At 43.9% G+C, this 18,360-nt stretch overlaps 1 protein-coding gene across 2 annotated transcripts in view; it reads left to right on the forward strand.

Annotated features, from left to right (window-relative positions):
• Positions 1 to 282: 282 nt before the first annotated feature.
• Positions 283 to 18,360, forward strand: part of LOC110521304 (semaphorin-4B) — a 105,104-nt gene continuing 87,026 nt past the window's right edge. The window contains exon 1 of one of the 2 annotated variants that reach the window (XM_021598789.2): positions 283 to 430. The gene's annotated coding sequence lies outside the window, so the exon portion shown is untranslated. Of the gene's footprint in view, positions 431 to 16,693; positions 16,906 to 18,360 lie in introns of those variants that run through there. The other variant, XM_021598780.2, reaches the window with a different exon arrangement.

An 18,360-nucleotide genomic window follows, 5' to 3' on the forward strand; every position in this document is an offset into this window, starting at 1 on the left:
CAGAATCTTCTGTTAATGACCTCAGACTCTTAACAGAATTAACAGTGCATTCATTGTGGTGTGTGCAGTGTGAAGAGCCCACCAGTGACAGAGAGTACTGCTGTTACAGGGAGCCGCTCCTCTCCCCAGCGCCCTCCCCTCCTCTCCTCTCCCACCCTTCTACAGGAGCAGCCTATGATGTAATGTGCCTGCCACTGATAGAGCAAACCCTTCTCCTGTTTTAGATTTTCCCCCTCCCTTTCCTATTTGCTGTCTGCTGCTTCTGAGGCTGCTGGTAGTAGTGGCTCAGTCTGCGAGCCGGGCGCTGGTTTGGTTCAGCTGCAGCTCTCGGCATCTCTAGGGATCCCTGCAGAGCTTCTGTTCCTCTGTCACCACCTGACTAGAAGATACTGGTACAGACCACCGCAATACCTATCCTCTATTACTCAAGGTAAATCGTCTGGCTCACCACAAAGGAATATATTGTAAAGAGCGAGGAAGAGAGAGAGAGAGACAGAGAAAGGAGAGAGGAATGACAGGAGAAACCTGGCTTGGTGTCCAGTCAACTGCTGAATGAATCGGTCTGTGCGGTGAAAGCTTCTTGTCTCTGTAGCGCTGGCTGCCATGGCAATAGATTGAATTCTGCACCCTGTGGCTTCTGCTATCGCACCCCCACTCTCTCTCTCTGCCTGCCTCTCTGTGCATGTAGTATAAGGTGTTGGTTACCATGGTTAAGATGGGATGGATTCCCATACTGGCTCAGAGCTAATTCAGCATGTCTAGTGAAGAGCTACATTTGGAAAGGTTATTCCTTTTTTCCCAGGCACATTTTATGGAGAATTACAGTAAGCTTCCCTTTCTTCTAAATTATTTAAGAGTAAGCATATTTCTGAAAAGAACAGGGATACAGGGTTACTGTTATTCTTTCTCATACTTAAAAAAAATACATTTTGCTGTAACTAAATGAATGATTATGCTGTTCTGTCTAAGTGTAATAATTATAGGTTTCTATCTATTTTCAATATGATTTTTTTCAATTCAGAAAATGTGGGTGTGTGCACAGCCAATGATGCATGAGTTATACAGTAGGAGTCATCTGCATGATTGCAGATCTCTTTCCATTTAGATCATAGACTGTTTTAAAAGTGGAGGTAGATTGATAACGTACAGGTTTAATGCATCATGCTTACATCATCATATTGTCAAAAATATACTCTGGATATATATTTCTGGTGCATATGCTTCAAATCTGTTGATATTTTAAATGTAGCTTGTGAATTCTCAGTGGTTGCCTGGGCTAAACTCTGGTACGTTATCTGATGCAATGTTAATAATTAATGTCTTGTCTGTGGACATTACTAATTCATCCAGAGGATATCCCCTTCCACTATCAGAGGAGAATACCTACACCCCTCTGTACCCACTAACCACTCAGTGTAATTAAGGACTGTAATATGTTCACTTATCTCACTATGCTGCTTGACATTCAGGCTACTATATTGGTACACTTTAAACAATTTGGAAATGATTTCATCATATTTTCAGATTAATCATCCATTTATATAAACATTCAAACCAAACACTAAAAGGTGTGAATATTGGGGATCCTTTGTGCATAGAAGATCTACCGTAGACAACAATCTCCTGCTTTGATTGGTCAGGTAAGATCATGTGAGATGTTGGGGGGGGACGGTCATCCTATGATTTCCCTATGGGAAGAGGTGATGTTTACAGTCAAGGTAATTGGCTCTTTGAGCCAAACTATACTGTAGTATTCAGCCAACATACAGTAGTACGTTTCAGGCAATTTAAACATTTAAACATCTGCATGTGTAGCATACTGTAGAGCAATGTTTCCCAACCCTGGTCCTCCAGTATCCCCAACAGTATACAGTTTCATTGTAGCCCTCGACAAACACACCTCATTCAACTCATTGAGGGCTTGATGATTAGTTGACAATGTGTGCTTGTGTAATAATGGAGCTGTGAGTCGGGAAGCAGGTGCAACATTTAATAAAACAACAAAACCAGTAACGAGTAATGATGAGTGTAATGATGAGTGCCAGGTGTGCGTAATGATGAATCCCACGACCGGTGGTTAGTATTCCGGCGGCGTCGTACACCGGAGGGGAGGAGCAGGAGAAGACGTGACAGTATCCCCCCCGCCCCCCGATGCGCGGCTCCAGCCGCAGGATGACACCGACCAGAGGGACGAGGAGAAGGACCAGGTCGGTCCGGGTGGTGAGGGTGGAAATCACGGATGATGTTGGGGTCCAGAATGTCCCCACCGGAACCCAACACCACTCCTCTGGGCTATACCCGTCTCAGCCCACCAAATACTGGAGCTGACCCCCACAACATCGTGAGTCTAATAGGGATCTGACAGCGTACGTCGGACCCCCCTCGATGTCCAGGGGAGGTGGAGGTGTGTCTTGGGGGACAGTATCAGCTAGGGGTCCAGGAACCACCGGCTTGAGAAGGGAGACATGAAAAGAGGGTGAGACACAATAGTGACTGGGTATTTGTAACCTGTACATCACCTCGTTGACCCTCCGAAGAACCTTGAATGGCCTCACAAACCGGGGGCTCAGTTTCTTGCAGGGCAGGTGCCGATACCCGGAAGTGAGGTGTGAATTGGGAGCCACGGTCAGAGACGATATCCTCTGGAAGGCCATAATGCAGGAAGACCTGCTGGAAGAGTGCCTCAGCGACCTGGAGTGCAGTGGGGAGACACGGAAGAAGGATTAATCGACATGACTTGGAAAATATATCCACTACCACCAGAATGGTGGTGAAACCATCAGAGGAGGGAAGATCAGTTACAAAGTCAATGGATAGATGTGACCAAGGTCGCTGAGGCACTGGAAGTGGCAGGAGCTTCCCTGCTGGATCATTCCGGGGGGAGGACTCGGTTTGAGCACATATGGAACAGGAGTTTACATACCAAGTGACATCCTGCACCTAGGTGGGCCACCAGTACTTCTCAGTGATGGTGTGGATGGTGCGAGAAATACCTGGATGTCCAGTGTTGACAGCTGTGTTCCCAGGTCAGCAGCCGATCCCTTATCCCTGTGGGAGGGGAGGAGCAGGAGAAGACGTGACAGTACCCCCCTCCCCCACTGACGCGAGGCTCCAACCGCAGGAGGATGCCAACCAGAGGGACGACCCCTCGGACGAGGAGCGGGTCGGTCCGGGTGGCAAAGGTGGAAATCACCGGGGGGGTACTGTCACGTCTTCTCCCGCTCCTTCCCTCCAGTGTACGACAACGTCGCCGGAATACTAACCACCGGTCCTGTGATTCATCTTTACGCACACCTGGCACTTATCATTACACGCACCTGTTAATCATTATGATTCCCACCTGGACTTCGTTACCTTCATCATTTCGTCCCCATTTTATATGTCACTCTCTTATGTTCACTCACCAGTTGGTATTATTATTGTGTACCGGTGTGTAGCCACATGGAATTGTCTTGTTACTGGTTTTGTTGTTTTATTTAATGTTTCACCTGCACCTGCTTCCCGATTTACAGCTCCATTATTACAGCTTGTCCAGGGTTAAAATAAATATGTGTACTGTTGGGGGTACTCGAGGACCATGGTTGGGAAACACTGCTGTAGAGAGCTGAAATGAAATGCATGCAAACTTTCCTCCTGGAGTGCTCAATGGAGTGCTCTTTAATGTGTCATTTCAGCCAAATGATTGTCCCCAGGTAGTGCTCTCACAATCTTAGCTTCTCACAAAAAATATGCACCTCCTCCTTAAACCTCTACGGGATCGGTGTCCCTATACCAGGACTGTTGAGCTAACGTGTGCTAATGTGATTAGCATGCCTTTTGTAAGTAACAGCAAACTTCCCAGGACATAGACATGTCTTATATGGGCAGAAAGCTTCAATTCGTCTTAATCTAACTGCACTGTCCAATTTACAGTAGCTATTACAGTGAAAAAATACCATGATATTTTTTGAGAGTGCACAACAACAAAAAACTTATCATGGCAACTGGTTTGACACATTCACCTCTGAAGGTAAATAATATACTTACATTCAGTAATCTTGCTCTGATTTGTCATCCTGAGGGTCCCAGAGATAAAAATGTGGCATAGTTTTGTTTGATAAAATCCATTTTTATATTCTGATGTAGGAACTGGGTTTTACAGTTTGAACCCTGCTGTCTCTGGCTCCACACCCACCCTGCCCGGCCATCTAGATGTGTGAAAGTTAGTGTATAAGCTAATGATCCATCCTGTATGACGTCCCTGGGAGTGTGTAAACTTACATTTTGTATTACCATATAATTTTGGTATGTTCTCTATAGTTATGTACTTGAAAATGTATCAATTGGCCTCCCGGGTGGCGCAGTGGTTAAGGGCGCAGTACTGCAGCGCCAGCTGTGCCACCAGAGACTCTGGGTTTGCGCCCAGGTTCTGTCGTAACCGGCCGCGACCGGGAGGTCCGTGGGGTGACGTACAATTGACCTAGCGTCGACCGGGTTTAGCCGGTAGGGAAATCCTTGTCTCATCGCGCACCAGCGACTCCTGTGGCGGGCTGGGCGCAGTGCGTGCTAACCAAGGTTGCCAGGTGCACAGTGTTTCCTCCGACACATTGTCTTCCGGGTTGGATGGCGCTGTGTTAAGAAGCAGTGCGGCTTGGTTGGGTTGTGTATCGGAGGACGCATGACTTTCAACCTTCGTCTCTCCCGAGCCCGTACGGGAGTTGTAGCGATGAGACAAGATAGTAGCTATTAAAACAATTGGATATCACGAAATTTGGGAGAAAAAGGGGTAAAAATAAAGAAAAAGAAAAAAGAAAAGAAAATGTATAAATTGAACAATTTGAGCAGATTTGATACAAAATATTGTCCGGTATGGCTACGCTTCACTGGATCAATCTGAAACTTTGCACACACACTGCTTCTATCTAGTGGCCAAAATCTAAATTGCGCCTAAACTGCTACACTGTATTATGGCCTTTCTCTTGCATTTCAAGATGATGAAGAAGAAAAAATAAAACGCATGTTTTTTGTTTGTATTATCCTTTACCAGGTCTAATGTGTTAGATTCTCCTACATTAATTACAAATGTCCATAAAGTAAAAGTGTTTCCTTTTAAATGGTATCAAGAATATGCATATCCTGGCTTCAGGTCTTGGGCTACAGGCAGTTAGATTTGGGTATGTCATTTTAGGCAAAATGGGGAAAAAAAGGTCCAATCTGATTCTATTGAGCTGTGGCGTCTAAAGAATGTGAATCTTACACCAAAGTGATTCTGTAAATGAAGGGCTTTGCTTATTACACTTGTTAGCTGAATATAGCACCATGACAGCAGGTGTTTTTGTGTCAAACTTCTCCTGGGAAAGGAGTGAAATCCATAAATAGACTTGTTATGGAAATGGTTTCCAATTAAGAGAGTAGCTGGGGAAGACCTGTCTGTCTCTGAGATGTGGTGGATTGCTATTCAAATATTACACTCAGACCTTAGTCATGAAAAAGGCTTGGGGAGAACATAGGGGCTGCTCATACAGTGGACTCCCAATGGAATCGTATCATACTATCAGTCTACTATGAACCCTTTGAATGAGGGTTGGATAGTATAGGTCTGAAAATACATTTGGTTTTGGTCACTTTTATGCCGATTACTCTTATGTCCTTACTTTTAAAAAAAATATATAGAAATCATAGTAATGTAGTTTAAATAAAGGTTACATTTTAAAAAATCTGGTCTGTGTGCACTAGGGTAACGTTTATAAAGTTAATGTGTCTGACCTTTAAACAGTTGTTGAAAATTTAACATTCCCACTGGGCACAAATTGTTTGAATTAAAGTTGTTTCAATGTAATTTGTCAACGTATTGTGACTTGGAAAATACAGTGCCTTGCGAAAGTATTCGGCCCCCTTAAACTTTGCGACCTTTTGCCACATTTCAGGCTTCAAACATAAAGATATAAAACTGTATTTTTTTGTGAAGAATCAACAACAAGTGGGACACAATCATGAAGTGGAACGACATTTATTGGATATTTCAAACTTTTTTAACAAATCAAAAACTGAAAAATTGGGCGTGCAAAATTATTCAGCCCCCTTAAGTTAATACTTTGTAGCGCCACCTTTTGCTGCGATTACAGCTGTAAGTCGCTTGGGGTATGTCTCTATCAGTTTTGCACATCGAGAGACTGAATTTTTTTCCCATTCCTCCTTGCAAAACAGCTCGAGCTCAGTGAGGTTGGATGGAGAGCATTTGTGAACAGCAGTTTTCAGTTCTTTCCACAGATTCTCGATTGGATTCAGGTCTGGACTTTGACTTGGCCATTCTAACACCTGGATATGTTTATTTTTGAACCATTCCATTGTAGATTTTGCTTTATGTTTTGGATCATTGTCTTGTTGGAAGACAAATCTCCGTCCCAGTCTCAGGTCTTTTGCAGACTCCATCAGGTTTTCTTCCAGAATGGTCCTGTATTTGGCTCCATCCATCTTCCCATCCATTTTAACCATCTTCCCTGTCCCTGCTGAAGAAAAGCAGGCCCAAACCACGATGCTGCCACCACCATGTTTGACAGTGGGGATGGTGTGTTCAGCTGTGTTGCTTTTACGCCAAACATAACGTTTTGCATTGTTGCCAAAAAGTTGAATTTTGGTTTCATCTGACCAGAGCACCTTCTTCCACATGTTTGGTGTGTCTCCCAGGTGGCTTGTGGCAAACTTTAAACAACACTTTTTATGGATAATTTTAAGAAATGGCTTTCTTCTTGCCACTCTTCCATAAAGGCCAGATTTGTGCAATATACTGATTGTTGTCCTATGGACAGAGTCTCCCACCTCAGCTGTAGATCTCTGCAGTTCATCCAGAGTGATCATGGGCCTCTTGGCTGCATCTCTGATCAGTCTTCTTGTATGAGCTGAAAGTTTAGAGGGACGGCCAGGTCTTGGTAGATTTGCAGTGGTCTGATACTCCTTCCATTTCAATATTATCGCTTGCACAGTGCTCCTTGGGATGTTTAAAGCTTGGGAAATCTTTTTGTATCCAAATCCGGCTTTAAACTTCTTCACAACAGTATCTCGGACCTGCCTGGTGTGTTCTTTGTTCTTCATGATGCTCTCTGCGCTTTTAACGGACCTCTGAGACTATCACAGTGCAGGTGCATTTATACGGAGACTTGATTACACACAGGTGGATTGTATTTATCATCATTAGTCATTTAGGTCAACATTGGATCATTCAGAGATCCTCACTGAACTTCTGGAGAGAGTTTGCTGCACTGAAAGTAAAGGGGCTGAATAATTTAGCACGCCCAATTTTTCAGTTTTTGATTTGTTAAAAAAGTTTGAAATATCCAATACATGTCGTTCCACTTCATGATTGTGTCCCACTTGTTGTTGATTCTTCACAAAAAAATACAGTTTTATATCTTTATGTTTTGAAGCCTGAAATGTGGCAAAAGGTTGCAAAGTTCAAGGGGGCCGAATACTTTCGCAAGGCACTGTACATTGGATTTTTTTTAAACTGTTGTTTTGAGGGTGAAGCTTCAACCACAGTATTATATCATCATGGTAACCACATTTCAATGCAACCAAATATCAATATTTGTTACGGCTCTCGTCGGAATGAGGATCGGACCAAAGCGCAGCGTGGTAGGCGTTCATGATATGTCATTACCTGAAAACCGCAACAAAACATCTAAACAGAAAATAACTACCCACAAAACACAGGTGGAGGCTCTGGACCGGGGACCGTCGCTGGAGGCTCAGGACCGGGGACCGTCGCTGGAGGCTTTGTGCCATGGATCATCACTGGAGGCTTTGTGCCATGGATCATCACTGGAGGCTTCGTGCCATGGATCATCCCTGGAGGTTTCGTGCCATGGATCATCCCTGGAGGCTTCGTGCCATGGATCATCCCTGGAGGCTTCGTGCCATGGATCATCCCAGGAGGCTTCGTGCCATGGATCATCCCAGGAGGCTTCGTGCCATGGATCATCACTGGAGGCTTCGTGCCATGGATCATCACTGGAGGCTTTGTGCCATGGATCATCACTGGAGGCTTCGTGCCATGGATCATCCCAGGAGGCTTTGTGCCATGGATCATCACTGGAGGCTTTGTGCCATGGATCATCACTGGAGGCTTCGACTGAGGAGACGTACTGGCAGCCTAGTGAGTGGAGCTGCCACAACACGTCCTGGCTGGATACCCACTCTAGCCCGTTGAGTGTGGAGAGCTGGCACAGGACGCACTGGGCTATGACGGCGCACTGGAGGCATAGTGCATAGAGCCAGCGAAGCACACACTGGACCGTGGAGGCGCATCAAAGGTCTGGAGCGCAGAGCTGGCATAACTCGTCCTGGCTGGATACCCCCCTTAGCCCGGCAAGAGCGGGAAGCTGGAACAGGCCGCACTGGGCTTTGCTGGCGAACCGGGGACACGGTGCGTAGAGCTGGCGCCTGATAACCTGGGCCGAAGAGACACACCGGAGGCCAGGAACGCTGAGCCGGCACAATCCATCCTGGCTGAATGCCCACTCTAGCACGGCCACTGCGGGGAGCTTGCACAGAGCGGACCGGCTGTGGATGCGCACTGAAGGCATGGTGCGCAGAACCGGATAGCATGGTGCTTGACCCGTCACTCGCTCCCCACGGTAAGCACGAGGAGTTGGCTCAGGTCTGAAATCTGACTCTGACATTCTCCCCGTGTGCCCTCCCCCAAACATTTTTTGGGGCTGCCTCTTGTGCTTGTCTCATTGCCTTGACTCCTGGTATCACCGCCGTTCCTCCCTTGCTGTTTCCGCCTGTTTCCATGGCAGGATCTTGTCTCCTGCCATAACCTCCTCCCATGTCCATGAGGTCCTCCACTCACTCTTCTCCCGGGCCCAGGATCCCTGCTCCTCCTGGCCACGCTGCTTGGTCTTTTGGTGGTGGGTAGTTCTGTTACGGCTCTCGTGGGTTGAAGAAGGAGACCAAGGTGCAGAGTGGTAGGCGTTCATGATATTTAATTAACTAAACACCGCAACAAAATAACAAAGTAGAAAAAACGAAAGGGCACAGTTCTGTCAGGCAACAAAACAGCTAAACAGAAAATAACTACCCACAAAACACAAGTGGGGAAAAGGCTACCTAAGTATGATTCCCAATCAGAGACAACGATAGACAGCTGCCTCTGATTGGGAACCACACTCGGCCAAAAACAAAGAAATAGAAAACATACAAATAAAGAAACTAGAATGCCCAGCCTAGTCACATTTGAAGGAGATGTATCTTCTGCTCAGAGAATTCCATCTGTGCCACTATTTTAATTTAATTTAACCAGGTAGGCAAGTTGAGAACAAGTTCTCATTTACAATTGCGACCTGGCCAAGATAAAGCAAAGCAGTTCGACACCTACAACAACACAGTTACACATGGAGTAAAACAAACATACAGTCAATAATACAGTAGAAAAAAATCTATATACAATGTGAGCAAATGAGCTGAGATAAGGGAGGTAAAGGCAAAAATAAGCCATGGTGGTGAAGTAAATACAATATAGCAAGTAAAAGACTGGAATGGTAGATTTTCAGTGGAAGAATGTGCAAAGTAGAAATATAAATAATGTGGTGCAAAGGAGCAAAATGAATACAGTGAGGGGAAAAAAGTATTTGATCCTCTGCTGATTTTGTACGTTTGCCCACTGACAAAGAAATGATCAGTCTATAATTTTAATGGTAGGTTTATTTGAACAGTGAGAGACAGAATAACAACAAAAAATCCAGAAAAACGCATGTCAAAAAATGTATTAATTGATTTGCATTTTAATAAGGGAAATAAGTATTTGACCCCTCTGCAAAACATTACTTAGTACTTGTTGGCAATCACAGAGGTCAAACGTTTCTCGTAGTTGGCCACCAGGTTTGCAAACATCTCAGGAGGGATTTTGTCCCACTCCTCTTTGCAGATCTTCTCCAAGTCATTATGGTTTCGAGGCTATACTTGAAACAAATAAAGTTAGACAAACCGAAAACTGCCGACAAAAATGCTTTCTGATACTAAGATAAGTGAAATGTAGGCTAAACTAACAACAGAGTGAAGAGCAGAAATCTAAACTAGCAAGCAAGTCGCAGCAATGAGGAACGCGAAGGGGGGGGGGGGGGTCTAGCAGGGGGGAGATTTTCGGAACAACACCGGATCCTGCAGGAACAGTGTCCGGCGAGTCTCCGTTTTGGACTGTGTCGTTCCAGATTTACAAATTAAGCAATGCACCCTGTACTTTTAATGTAATCTCAACCGCTATCCTGGTCATTTGGTTCTGCTATTTGATGAAGCACAGGAATAACACATTAATATGTTGTATAAATAAGCAAAATATCTGGCATTGTATTCCTATTTGAACTTTGCTGTATCTTTTTAAATGGTTGATAGCGCAATGATAGACATTGGGTGACAACTAAACCAAAAATCAGACAGTTTTTCCATTGGGATTTGGTTGTACTTTTAGATGGTTGAAAGCATAGTGATAACACATCGGACATTCAACTAACTTTTTGAGTGGCTGAATATAGGTTGTAATCTTATTGATCAATGTCTCAACCAAATATTACCCAATTATGCCTGCTCAGTGTGTTGGCTTCTCAGGCCCATTATTCTAAAGCACAATCTAATTACTATTTTACAAGCTGAACACCAGCAGAAGAATCAATATGTTGTACTTCATCCTTTACGGAGATTTCTTAATTTCATTAACCTTTTTAGGACTGTGTTTTGCTGTCGTTTTGCTCCAGACTACACATCAGAAGGATGTTGTGCTGAATAAAGGCACTTAGTCATTTATTTTCACTACTCTGAGTTAATTAGTGTTTTATTTCAGGCCCCAGAGTACAGGCTTGTATTAGAGACTTCCAGCTGGCTTCCTGGGTTCAGCAGACCTTCTCATAAGCCTTGACTTCCCCTGAACCCCAGCAGTCCCTTGCAAGCCCCCACCAACCTCAGCAGCCCCACACAACCAACCAACATGGAAAGATTTATACAGATTGTTTAAGTGTTTAAAATATGAAAATCTTTCACTGGAACTAAGGGGCCTAGTCCGAACCATGAAAACCTCATTATTCTTCCTCCACCAAACTTTATATCATGACACAAGGTGAGACCCAGATGCAGGTATAGGAGGCAGGTTTTTTAATCCAAAGGGGTAGGCAAGAGAATGGTCATGGACAGGCAAAACGGTCAAAACAAGATCAGAGTCCAGGAGGTACAGAGTGGCAGACAGGCTCGTGGTCAAGGCAGGCAGAATGGTCAGGCAGGCGGGTACAGAGTCCGGAAACAGGCAACGGTCAAAACCGGGAGGACTAGAAAAAGGAGAATAGCAAAAGGAGTACGGGAAAAACATAATGGTTAACTTGACTTAAACATACAAGACGAACTGGCACAGAGAGACAGGAAACACAGGGATAAATACACTGGGGAAAATAAGCGACACCTGAAGGGGGTGGAGACAATCACAGGAACTGGTGAAACAGATCAGGGCGTGACACTTTACAGTTGACACTATGCATTTGTGCAGGTAGCGTTCTTCTGGCATCCGCAAAACCCAGATTCATCCATCGGCCAGATGGTGAAGCCTGATTCATCACTCCAGAGAACGCTGGTCCCATTCTGTGAGCTTGTGTGGCCTACCACTTCGCGCCTGAGCCGTTGTTGCTCCTAGACTTTTCCACTTCACAGTAACAGCACTTACAGTTGACCGGGGCAGCTCTAGCAGGGCAGAAATGTGTCGAACTGACTTTTTGGAAAGTTGGCATCCTATGACGGTGCCACGTTGAAAGTCACTGAGCTCTTCAGTAAGGCCATTTTACTGCCATTATTTGTCTATGGAGATTGCATGGCTGTGTGCTCGATTTTATACACCTGTCAGCAACAGGTGTGGCTGAAATAGCAGAATGCACGGATTTGAAGTGGTGGCCACATACTTTTGGTGATGTAGTGTATATTCAGCACTCCTTTCAAGCTGGAATCCTTAATGGGGAAACTGGAACGTCCTTCTGGGATATTACAATAACAAAGAAGTTATTGCAAACAACAAACAGTTTTATTCCCTCTGACATAATTGCATGTGCAATGTACTGCATTTTTTCACCATGCTGCTAGACACACCTTAACCATGCTGCTAGACACACCTTAACCATGCTGCTAGACACACCTTAACCATGCTGCTAGACACACCTTAACCATGCTGCTAGACACACCTTAACCATGCTGCTAGACACACCTTAACCATGCTGCTAGACACACCTTAACCATGCTGCTAGACACACCTTAACCATGCTGCTAGACACACCTTAACCATGCTGCTAGACACACCTTAACCATGCTGCTAGACACACCTTAACCATGCTGCTAGACACACCTTAACCATGCTGCTAGACACACCTTAACCATGCTGCTAGACACACCTTAACTCCGTTTTGTCCACGAAAAAACCCCAATACAACCCACTGGGCACACACCGGTTGAATCAACATTGCGTCCAAGTCCTTTCAACGAAAGTGCTGTACATTGAACCAATGCGGAATTGAATTTTCATCTGTGCCCAGTGGGAAAGGTGCTGGGGTCGGACAGTGACGCTGTTTCCCCTAATGTGGATTCCATTTTTAAAACAAACATTATTGAAAATAACATTCCAAAACAATATTTTTTAGTACATAACCAAGAGTTTTCCTTGGTCAAGTCACATGGTCAGGTAAAACTCTTGGACCTACTAATAATAACTACTGTGGTACAGTATCAGATCACTGGCCATGAGAGAGCGGAGTGATTTGCTCAATTAATTAATTTCTCTCTCTATTGAAGTGAGGAGGACAGGCGATGTTGTTGCATGCCATCAGAGGGATTGAAATAGAGGAGACATGAAAGTGAGCTGCTGTTGCCTTTGATATGGACATGGAGGGCCACCTGAGGAGCACAGGAGTTTTTCTCTCCCCAAAGCCCCATCTGAATATTGAACAGGTGCTTGTTCTAGTCAAGCCAGAACATAGATTCTCAATACTGACAAAGAGAGATGCTGAAGGAGTTTGACTATGATTATTCAATATTGCACATTTGTGATTATGTCACAAATTCAGATGCTCCATAGAGGATGAGAAAGAGAGGGAGAGAGAGAGAGAACGAGGAGGGATAAAGCAGGTTTAGGAGAGAAAAGGATGTTGCACACAGCTGATATGATGAGCACATGACAGACAGGTCTGGAGAAAGAGAGGGAGGTTAGACTGATGAGTAATGATAGTGACATAGTGTATGAGACAGAGGAGCAGGCATGGACTCAGTATTCTAATGAAAGGACATGTCGTGTAGTGAGTCACACAGATTATCACAAACCTTCTTTTACAACACATCCTGGGATGGAGCAGTGGGATTGCCAATCTGCCAGAGGGCACGCACCCTACCCCTCCCTAGGAGATACAGAGGCATTATTGGTGGCTTAATAATAAGGCTTCTGGTCAGGGAATTACTGTTTTATAATGCTAGATTATATATTAATGCTGTTGGGAAGATGGAGGATCTGGCTTCAATAGCTTGTGACAGGCTATGCCATGCCACCATACTGATGTTAGTATTGTTCATACTGTACAGCTCAATGACTCTTCTGAGTGAATTTTCAAAATAGCAATTACAGATTTCATCATCTAGAGGGGAAACCTGGCCTTACATTCCCTGTTACATCAGGCATCTGAGAAGTACATGACTGTTTATGCCACTCTAACGCAACTTGCTACTGGCTACAGTCTCTCAGGGGTGAAGATGATTCTTTCACCCCCAGCATTGTGACACAGTGCCACTCCTGCCTGTACTTTTCTAGAGAAAAACAATTTCTCTGGTCACAATAATATAAATGAACTGTGAGAGCAATTACTTAATTACTTAAGTTGTAACTTGTAGACTTTCGTTAAAATCGTATTCTAACATACACTAATTTGGTCTAAAGTATTCAACACTTTGTGTGAACAGAGGCAAACCGTCACTCTGTTTAAAGTGCCTGTGGCTGTGACAAGCTGAGACGTGATGTAAAAGGTGTGCCGTATCGTTTTTACAATAGATAACCTGAGAACAGAGAGAGAGAGCGTGGGAGTAGACAGTTGACCTTGGGTTCATAGTCTCTGTATCACGACTACCGTATTTCTGACATATCTATCATTCAATACCGTTATGCATCTCTGTATGCTTTTCTTTCCTGATACGACACTGGAAAGGTCAAGTGGTGTCATGTGATTGATGTTGCAGTACCTGTCTTTGTCTATAGAGGTCAGAATCACTGAGTCAGAGAGGCTATCCTCTGGATGCACATTCACATGAATAAAGTGACCTTCCACAACATTCCCTGCTGTTAATTGTTGAAAGTTTCAAAATTATTATCACTTACTCATATGCAGTGCACACTCAACTAAGACCTTCTAAATTCAACACCATGATGATGATAATGATGGTGATGTGTGTGTCCTCTCAAAGTAAGGTGAGAGGGAGAGAAAGCGGTTTCTACACAGCTGTCTGTAACAAGGTCACTCAACATCAATCACCAGTGTTTCTACGGATAAAAATATCTGAAGTTTTTGTTACATTGGAGGAGCAAAGAGTGTAAATGTTGACATTGTGTGGTTGGAGGTGAAACCCAAACCTTATCCTGAAGATGATGAGTTCTTGAATATAATAAAATAATCCCTGAACACAGAGGTGATAACAATGAGGAGCTAGCCTATCTCTCTTGTCTCATTGGTCCTGTCAGCCCCACTAGTTCAATAGGGACCTTATCTGGTGTTTTCCCATTAGGTTAATATGTGTAATACAGACTCTTATCACTGTGCTGTAATTTGTTCACTATTTGTAAGTAATTTGTATAAAGTGACTTGTCAACACTTCCTCTGGGTGTGTGATGCACAGAAGGATTAAACAAATATTTTATGAATATGTTTAATGCCTTCTATTTCATAGGTACCGTTATGTGAAATGAGTCTTTTGCTTAGCCTATCTGCATTCCCTCCATACAGTAGCGTATGTAGACTGGAGTCTGAATTCCAGAGATACCTGTTGAAATGTATTAATAGGATCCCAGACAACAGAAAGAGCCTTAATGATCACCTCTGTCTCCTTTTTGTTTGACTAGTTTGATCCACATATTCCCAGCCTCGGTGAGGGGTTCCTTCTGCACTGAGTACTGTTTACTTTAGGGACATCTGGTATAGGCAATGACAGTTGTTCTAACTTAACTGACTGTCCTACACACATTCTATAGAGGTACACTGTCTGTCTGGCTTCAGTATGTGCTGCAGAACAGACGGTCTCCTACAGGACTGACTGACCGTGTCCAGTGACTGTAAATAAGACGTCTGTAAAGTAGGCTCGCCTTGCCATAGTAGTCCTCATGGGACCAATGGAATCTCAGCCTCATACCTTCTCGCAGAGATGCCCAGAGCTGGCATTTCCATTCCTGACACCTCTAGGCTAAACCTGGCATTCCGTCTGCCTCCTTAGCACTCTGGCATAAAGAATCATTTGTATTTGTTAACAGGCTTAATTAGCACCCACTAGTTTAGACACAGGCGTCCCCCTCTCAACAGCCTGCTCCCTTACACCTCTCTGTGTTCTTATGGATGGCTTTTTCTACTTTCAAAAGTTATTTTTACACATCAGAGACTGTAACTTTTTGTGTGTGAAATTGGACTGAATCCATTCCTTAAAGTGTTTGCATGTAATGCACCTGTTTTCTACAAAACACTCATGGTTGTTTTGTTTGATAAAGGGAAAAAAGCATGTGATGGCTGAGTGATATGATTTGTCCATTTTCAATTCCATTTCAGCCTTCTCCAAGGCACTCATGCAAGAATAACAGCATTTACTAATGCTATTGAAATGAGAGCCAACTCCAAACTATGTCTATTTAGCATGGGAGTATGCGGTTTCACCAGAAGACAGTGGCCCCTTTTCAGCGTATGAAATGGTCTCTTAGTTCTGAATGCAATTCCCACCCAGACTTGTTCGCTGTGTATGCCTAGCCCTGAAAGCTCGTCCTTGGTAGTGGGTTGGGTATTATTTTAGTAGCACTTCATGACACCATCATGTCAGGTATAGCCTCATACTCTGCCTCTGCTTCCTCTGATGAATATAAAATACACTCGTGGTTCCTCTTAACCAGTTCACTTCTTCCAATTAATACTCTGATAGTGATACTCATCAAAGAAATTGGACAGAGAAGTTAGTTTTCCCACTGAATTTTCTAGATACGATGAACATCTTTTTTTTAATGGATGTAACCCGAACCCATCCAATATCATTCACTGACCTTTTATAATAATATGCCTAATATTGTGTGTGAAATATTGAACTTTCAGGGGACATATCACTATATAGCCTAGTCAAATTACAGTGACATACAGTAGATATGTACATGTATGTAGCAAGTCAAATACAAAGTTACTTTTTGATTAAATTAAACAGGCGTAGGTTTTTCCTTCTTCAAACCCCTACTAAATGGTTCCATTGTTTGGAGTGGTAATTCTAGTTAAGCCTGGTTCATGCATCAGATTGGTTTTCTCTCTTTCTGTGGATGTATCCTGTCCACCTCACTTTCTTCCCCCACCTCTGTGGAATCAGAATATAAGAGTCCCCTCCCTCCTCTCTCGCTCTCTCTCTGGCAGCAGTGTGTGAGGGGAGGGGCTATAGTGGAGAGTGGCCAGAGTTGAGGCAGGCTGTACTACAACAGTGTGTCAGACTGTTAGAGAGATAGAGAGAGAGAAGGCAGACAGACACGGAGTAGGAGCCCTTAACTACTGGTACTCGAACTGCTCTACGCTGGATAACATACTGGCTAATCTATTACTCAATCCCTGAAGGACTTCTATCTCTGATTCACCTTAAAGGAACCTTTGTTTAAATCTAAAGATCATTTTGGTACAGAGAAGTGCCAGAAAGAGTGTAAGTACAAGAGTTGTGTAACTACAAGCCACTACTATAGAGGCAGCCTTGTATTTATTAACGGCGCTGAGCCTAGCCTCAGTTAATCATTGATGTGTCTCCTGTGGTTTTGGTTACCTTTTGAAATGACGTCATTCTCTCTGTGCTGTCATTCTGCTCCGTCTCGCTGCATTATGGGCTTAGGGCTACTTTATGGCTCTCTCTGTCTGCATGGGGTTAGTTGTTGCTGCTCTCCCTCTCTCTGTGCACATTGCCAGAGTGGGTGTATGCTGACATGAGACAGCCTCTCCCCAGTAAGTTTTTATCACAAGGTGATAGCAGGGTAGAGGGTTTTTTAAAGGGCTGCCTTTTTCTACATAGTGGCAGGCTATATGTTTGGGTGTGTTTAAATCCTCCTGCAAAAAAAGAGATGTTGACAGTTGACTCAGTATTTTTCTCTTTGTATTTACACAGCTATTTACCTGGGTGTGTTCACATTTAAAGGGTTGTTGGCCTGTGCGTGAGGGACCATAGTAAAGCAGTGTTTTTTTCTAGTGGAGATGATGGCTCAGTCTCTCCAGCTCTTTAAACTAGACAACCACTGTGGCAAATAGAGTGTGTGACAGGGAATGGGGCCTCTACAGATAGGAGTCAGTGAATGTGGCAGCCAGTGCACTCATCCTCTCTCAGCACAGGAACTTTCCTTGAACTCTGTGGCCTGTGGTAAAGTTGGCTTTGTAAATGATGGGGAAAGAACAAACAAAAAAGCAACATTTGAGAGTGTGTTAGCATGATTATGCCTTTTCTCCCGTAGTGGTTTCAGGCTGTGCTGTGCAGCAGGACTGTTGTGGTGGTTTGAGTTGTGATGCCAGTCAGGGGTTATGGGTCTGGCTGGGCATTTCAGGCCACAGCCTGCAGGTGTTACAGTGTGAAATTCAAACCTCTCACCCTCACTCTGAGGGTGCCAATGTGTTAGAGGTGCCTGCCAATGTGTTAGAGGTGTGTTCAATATTACATAAATGGAAACTGAAACCTGTCTATGAAGAAGTAAACAAGCCAACCTTTGTTACACTTTGTGCCTTTCTTTGGAGAGTCAGGGTTTCCAAGTACTTAGTGTACATAACTTAACCCAGGGGTTCCCAAACTTTTTTTGGCCGCACCCCATTTTGATATATTTAAAAAATCACCACCCCACCATGTGAAAAAAGTGATGCAATCAGCAGCCAGTGTTTACTTTTTGAATTTGGGCTATTACAGTCTATTACAAATCAGTCTGACATTACTTTTGACAGTATTTCAATCTGAAGGAAGTATGGTTTGAAATGACTGAAATGCATCAGAAAAGTATTGGGAAGTTCAAAAGATCATCAGGCGATCATCGTGTTGTATGCTCTTCTGTGTAGTAAAGAACTTCATCATTGATGATGTTCTTTTTCCCCCCAGTCTGATTTAGTGCCTGGTCTTGTCCACTCTGTT

The sequence above is a fragment of the Oncorhynchus mykiss genome, chromosome 1 (genome assembly GCF_013265735.2).
Source record: "Oncorhynchus mykiss isolate Arlee chromosome 1, USDA_OmykA_1.1, whole genome shotgun sequence".
Taxonomy (NCBI): Eukaryota; Metazoa; Chordata; class Actinopteri; order Salmoniformes; family Salmonidae; genus Oncorhynchus; species Oncorhynchus mykiss.